We start from the raw sequence: 7,480 nt of genomic DNA, 5'->3' as shown, positions 1-7,480 counted from the left end.
TTATTTTATAACAAATCATGTTATTTTTGACATTTGACAAAGTATATTATTTCATAGCAAATTGTGTTGTTACATAATGCGTTATAACATGATTTTACTTGTTACATAGTATGAGTTATTTAGAGTGGTTCAGGTTAATCCAAAAATACTTCAATTTGGTTTAAGGTTAAAAAATTTTGACACTATTTTATTTTGGATCGGATTAGACTTTAAGGTATTTGACACAAACCCAAATTGATACGATACAAATAAGACCAATGATACGAATGGTCAGGTCTTTCCATGACTTATAAAAGAATACAGTTGCAGCATGACTAGTAACTATTTTTCCAAAATCTTACGAGGTTCTGCATCCAAGTATCCACACACTCGCCATCAGTTGGAAAGATTGTCAACCTAGTATTATTCAGTGCCCAATAAGTTAAGAAAAAATGGCTTCCAAGTCCTTTTAGAGCATGGTCATGATGGAGATTCCAATCTTAATTTGGCGAATACTTTATTCACCATTTGTAGAAAAATTTTACGATCAGAATTGATCCGGGTCACATATAATGAATTTAGTAATCATACAATTTTAGCATGATGATAAACTTGCGTCATCCAACAAAAGAAAGGCAAACGGATTTTCTTTTCTTTGATTAGTGATAAGAAAAGTCCAAGTAATATCTGGTTTTCTCAACAAAAGCAACTAATTATGTTCAGATGATTGTTGTACAACAGTAAACTTGATAAAACTCCCTGGGAGGAGAGTGTTCTATCGATACTGGTGCTCGTCTTCCCCATTTTCACGGAACTTCTATTGCACTCGTTCACCCCCATATTTATTTTCATCCTTTTCTTGCTCACGGCAGCCAAAATAACAAAGGGATCAAAATCCTGAATACAAGCTCAAAGATGCCTCCAGGGCCCTGGAAACTACCTCTCATTGGAAAATTGCACCAGCTGTTGGTTCGCTACCCCATCGCCGCCTCAGAGACTTGGCCAAGGAATATGGACCCTTGATGCACCTCCAGCTTGGTGAAGTTTCAACCATCATAGTTTCTTCTCCAGAGATTGCCCAAGAAGTTATGAAAACCCATGACATGAACTTTGCAGACAGATCCATTCTGGTTTCCGCCAAGTTGGTAAGGATACTGATATTGGTTTTTCACCGTATGGAAATTACTGGAGACAGCTCTGGAAACTTGCAACCATAGAGCTCTAAAGTGCCAGGCGGGTCCAATCACTGCAATCCGTCAGGGAAGAGGAGGTCTCAAATCTCATTAATGCCATACAGGTTAATGAAGGATCAGAAATCAATCTAAAGTGATAAAATAGTCAGTTTAACATACGGCATAACAGCCAGGGCGGCTTTTGGGGAAAGATGCAAAGATGAAGAAGCTTTCGTATCATGTGTATTGGAAGTCGTAGAGGCAGCTGCAGGTTTCTCCATTGTTGATTTCTACCCTTCCGTTAAAGCAATTCAGGTTATCAGTGGAACGGATCTGAAGCTTGAGAAGCTGCATCAGAAGAGTGATAGAATACTTGAAAAAATCCTGAATGAGCATACAGAGAAGGAGAGGACACAAACGGGAGAAAGAGGAGTAAAGGAAAATTTAGTTGATGTTCTTGTGAGAGTCCAGCGAGAAGGTGACCTTGAATTTCCCCTAACTGACAACATCAAAGCAGTCATCTGGGTTAGTATAATATTACTTTACTTCGCTGAAAGCACTTAAAATTTAAACCCTTTGCTTCTAAGAGTTATGTTGTATAAGCAAACTAACATAAATCAGAAATTTCATAGCGGATATTTTAATTTCACTATTTTATTCCTGTTTGCTAATAAGATATTTCATCCTTGATCCTTGAGGCTTCTTATTTATATTATATATATATGTTGATGGCAAAAATCCATCAACAAGAACTATGTAAAATTAGACGAAAAAAATTCTAGGCAAGCAATAAAGGACAAATAATTGAGTTTTTAAAAGTGGTCTAATTTATTGGTCAGAAACCTATGTTTATTATAACGTTGGGAAGAGTAATAGTATGAAATACAAATTGTGAGTCTAACTTGTATAGATGACATGTTTAGTCACTGCATGGTACTCGCAAAATCAGTCAAACACTGTACAATGCTTAACACTTCTGTGAAATCTAACTGCAAAACAATATATAAACTGACAATTATTTTGATTCTATAAAATGGGCACTGAATAAATTGTGTCCAAGCTGAAAATTTAGTAACTTGTTTTTTTTTTAAGGATATTTTCAGCACTGGAAGTGAGACATCAGCAACGGCTTTACAGTGGGCAATGAAAGAACTGATGAGAAACCCAAGGGTAATGAAAGAGGCACAAGCTGAAGTAAGACGAGTCTTTGATGGGAAAGGAAATGATGATGAAACTGAAATTCAGGAATTGAAGTACTTGAAATCAGTGGTAAAAGAAACCTTGAGGCTGCAATCTTCTGTACCTCTTTTACTTCCAAGGGAATGCAGAGAGAGTTGCGAGATTAACGGGTACAAGATTCCTGAGAGAACCAGAGTCATTGTCAACGGATGGGCAATCGGAAGAGATCCTGGATACTGGAATGACGCCGAGACATTCTATCCTGAGAAATTTCTTCACAGCTCAATTGATTTCAGGGGGCATGGATTTCGAATACATTCCATTTGGAGCTGGAAGGAGAATTTGTCCAGGCTTAACGTTTGCACAACCAAATATTGAGCTGCCACTCGCAGAACTTCTTTACCATTTTGATTGGAAGTTTCTGTATGGGATGAATCCTGAAGATCTAGACATAAGTGAGGTCTTGGGTATAACTTTGGAAGGAAAACAGACTTGATGCTGATTCCTATCACTTATCGTTCTTAGTATTCCTTTATAAGTATTGCATAACAACATGATAAATGCAATATATATTTTCCTTTGATTGGTTTTCCAGGTTTGCTCTTCTGGGTGATACGATTTTCAGAGGATAGAATGTCAAGCTTTTTTTGCTTCGAGTAAGTGTTGTGACGTGTGCAGGAAAATAAATGGATACGCTTAGTTTGGAGAATACAGTTTTCAGAGACTTATTTATAGGTTTTTTTTTTTTTACTTAAATTCTAACATTTCCAACCCGCTCATCTTGTCGGATTTATAGTTACAATAATAATAAAATTATGTACAAATGCATAAAATATTACTATATGATAAACTAAGTTTAAATTAAAAGCAAATGACTAATCACATTGTGAAGTCTTTCTTTAGTGCATAAGTTAATAGGTGTATATAATTTTACTTTTCCGGTACTTATTTATTGTACGGCTCAACTGGTTTAGTAGAGCTCAGTTTTATCTCTACCTACTTCGTTTATGTTAAATACATATCTATCTTTAAACATAATCTGTTAATCAATGATTTTAATGTATAAATAATTTCAAGCAGCCAATCTAATGGTATTAAGATGGCCTTCGGCTACAAGTTTTAAATATTATTCTGATAATTTATTTTTTATTTTTTTATATGATTTATAAGTAAAAAAATAGTACGATAATTTTTAATTATCAATAGTGATGTGACAAATAATATAAAAAATAATCTTATTTTTATCTTCACTTTAAATATTAAAATATTACTAAAGTAATCTTGATTTTATTATAATTATATTCTTATTTACTAATTTTTGAAATAAAAATAATTTTATTTTTAATTAATGTAACAAATAGCATACAAATATTTTATAATAATTATACCTTAAAACATTTAAATAAAAAAAATATATTAGTATTCTTTTAGTACTTTAACCAAACACAATAATTAATTATACATATTAATTTTTATCAAACATAAAAATCTACTCCTAATAATTTTTTAAGTAATTTATTTTTAAGATAATTTTTTATTTTTAGTAATAAAATATTATCTAAACCAAACATTGCCTAACCATTGTCTTCTAAATCACACTCGAAATTACCAATTATTCCCTTGGACTTTACATTCTCTAACACCTCATATAACCTTTTTTGCAGCCAACCCAAAAGTGACATATTCTAAAACCTAATAAATTAATAAATTATTTTTTTCAATTATATAACTTTTAGAAAAGAAAAAAACCAGAAAACTCTACATGAGAGCCATCCAAAGCACCATTGTGGCTCAAGATTCTGCAAGCAACGACACATAGGTGATTCTTCCTCCAGTTTCATGTTCCTTCCCCAACGAACGTTGTGTTTAGGTTGAAAGAGTTGTAATTGTAATACCTGGAATAGCTACTGCTCGGAAATTCCACCAAAAACCTTAAACTTTGTTCATCCGATGAACACTGAAACTTATTCAAAGACATCACTCGTGGCAAATATCCAACAGCATCACCAAAAGGATTGCAAGTCTTTGTAGAATTGCAGTCACTTTCATAATCCAACTCATATCCGGTGTATGTACTCCCAAAGTCTGAGCAAACAGTTTTACTCACCTGTGAACTGAGTGATGAGTTCTCTGCTGCAACATTAATCTCAGCAGAAAACTCAGTTTCGATTGATTCTTTTGAAGCCTTGGTGTACAATTCACTTCAAGGAACATGAACAGGGAAATCCGCTCAAAGTAACTCAAATCATCAGCAGAACTCAAGCTCTGCAGAGTTCCAATAACCAGACTGGTAATTTCACTTGAAGTCCTTATACCATTAAGCTTCAGGACAGCAGAATGACGAAGAATATTACCCTCTGGGGAGAAAATGGAACTCTTTCCCACCTTGCACAGCTTCCTGGAAGATTTTGACCAGAATCCTTTTAAGTTGAAATTCAAAGCCCCCTCTCCAAACCTCATACTTCTGCAGACCGACCTAGCATATGTCATATCCTGATTCCTAACATTCAGGTTCCAGCCTAGAAAGCTAGTAAAAATAAATCATTCTTCAAATTATAAACAGAAAATTTTAAATCTTTCTTATTGTAAAATAAACTCAATTAAATAAGAATCAATAATAAATGGGATATTAATTAAAATAGGCAAAAAATTTTCCGCTTATACCTTTTTAGGCAAACATACAGTAGTTTTACTTTTATAAGCAAATTTTTTTATAACTCCAAAAATACCCTTCCAGCCCTGTAGTTGTAGGCATTGGAAGGAAAGTGTGGTGCGCGCGGTGCGTGCGGAGTGCGTGCAGTGCGCGCGGTGCGTGAGGAGTGCAAGCAGTGCGCGCGGTGCGTGCAGAGTGCGCATACCCTCATATATATATATGTAAAAGAGAAAGGGTGCGCGTAGTGCGTGCACCCTTTCTTATATATATATATATATATATATTAAATAATAAATAAATAAATATATATTAAATATTATAATATTTAATATAATATATATAAACAATAATATAAATTTTTAAATATATATAATAATATAATATATATTTATTATATTATAATATTATATATAATATATATTTAAAAATTATTATTATTATTATTTATATATATTATATTAAATATTATAATATTTAATATATATATATTTATTATATTATATTATTTAATATATATATATAAAAGAAAGTGTGCATGCAGTTAATTATATATATTATATGAGGGTGCGCGCACTCTGTACGCACTGCACACTGGCACGCACCGCACACCGCACGCACTGCGTACGCACCGCGCGCACCGCGCGCACCGCACGCACCGCGTATGCACCGTGCGCACCGCATGCACTACGTACGCACCGCGTGCACCACACCTTCCTTCCAGCGCCTAAAGCTACAGGGCTGAGAGGGTATTTTTGGAGTTACAAAAATATTTGCTTATAAAAGTAAAACTACTGTGTGTTTGCCTAAAAAGGTATAAGCGGAAATTTTTTTGCCTATTTTAATTAATATCCCTAAATGGTTGAAATTCCGTGATAAATGAACCAATCTCAAAGTTATTTAGTAAAACAATGAAGTTCTTATAAGCAGAATAAATTGTGAAAAAAGTCATCTAAATTCCTCCTACTTCATGCCAGCCATCTAAATTTATTTTCTGCTATCATTTGTTTTAAGATTTTGAACATTTAATTTCACTTCAATCTTGTAGTGAGATAACTTTGGTTCATTGATATTCCATGGAAATGAAAATCTTACTCTATTTATATGTAGTAGGGCCAGCACATGGGTGGACATGGTGAAACTTAGTACATTACTAATAAAGGTTGGGAAATTGATTGGACAAATAGTTGACAAAGTGAAGCTCAATTAGCTTTTTGGAGGTTTCCTATATTGAGAAAAGTCTCACTCAGAAGAGCTATTAAATTCTTCACGTATTCCTTGGGTTTGAACCATATGACTAGGATGAGGAATGAAACATTGAGTGACAAAAATGGGAAGCCTGAAGATAATCTGGTTGATATTCTTTTGAAAGTTTAAGAGCATGGTGATCTTGAAATTCCGTTTTCTATGGACAACATAAAAGCTGTGGTCGCGGTGAGTACTGTTCAACGCCACCCTTCAAAACTTGTGATTGAGTTTTAACCATGATGTAGAATCCTTTTCTTTATATATAAATTTGTCCTTTGAGCTGAGATCTGTGAAAAAAAATCCTCTTTTCAGGACATTGTTCGTGCTGGTGGTAAGACAGCTGCTACGACTATAGATTGGGCAATGTGTGAGATGATGAAAAACACAGGAGTACTAGAGAAGGCACAGGCTAAGGTGAGGGAAGTCTTCAATAAAAAAGGCAAGATCAATGAAACAGGTACCGATGAAATGAAGTTTTTGAAGCTAGTAGTAAAAGAGACTCTGAGACTACATCATCCAACACCGCTGTTAATTCCTAGAGAAAGTAGAGAGCAATGTGTGATTGATGAATTTGACATACCCATCAAAACCAGAGTCATTGTTAATGTATGGCCAGTCGGAAGAGATCCATAATATTAGAATGAACAAGAAATTTTCCATCCAGAGAGTTCCTTAACCATTCAATAGACTACGAGGGGACAAGTTTCGAGTGCATCCCATTTGGGTCTGGCAAGAGAATATGCCCTGGAATTTCAATTGGTCTTGCCAATGTTGAGCTTCCTCTTGGGATGTTTCTTTACCATTTTGATTGGAAACTTCCCAGTGGGATGAAGAATGAAGATTTAGACAGGACAGAAGCCTTTGTTATGACAGTTGGAAGAAAAGAAAACCTGCACATTATTCCCGTTCCTTATCATCCTCCACCTTCTTCTTAAGAAACAATAATAATAATAACATGCAATCTTAGAAAAATTGGACTGTAAATCTCAGTTTAAAGTTGAGACTCTTAAAGGGCCAAAGAACTATATCCCACCCAAGGTATCCTCCTATCTCAACTTCTCACCCCTTAACTTTGAAAATCTCATTTGCCCACCTATTAGCAGTTAAAATTAACAGAACTCCCCCCTAAACCCTAAAAACTAACCATTTCCCCTATAGACAAAATTGTAAAAGATGATATTCCCCCCAGGATTTAGTTTCAAACTTCAAAACTATTGCCAACGACCTCTCCCTCTCTAAGCTTTCTCTCCCT

At 34.5% G+C, this 7,480-nt stretch overlaps 1 pseudogene; it reads left to right on the top strand.

The window, feature by feature from the left end:
• The first annotated feature begins 266 nt into the window (after nucleotides 1-266).
• On the top strand, nucleotides 267-7,163 carry LOC123229253 (annotated as a pseudogene).
• Nucleotides 7,164-7,480: the final 317 nt, after the last annotated feature.

Source organism: Mangifera indica, chromosome 1, assembly GCF_011075055.1.
Source record: "Mangifera indica cultivar Alphonso chromosome 1, CATAS_Mindica_2.1, whole genome shotgun sequence".
Lineage (NCBI taxonomy): Eukaryota > Viridiplantae > Streptophyta > Magnoliopsida > Sapindales > Anacardiaceae > Mangifera > Mangifera indica.
Note: the sequence above shows the minus strand (reverse complement) of the source record. Positions and strands in the feature narration are given on the sequence as shown.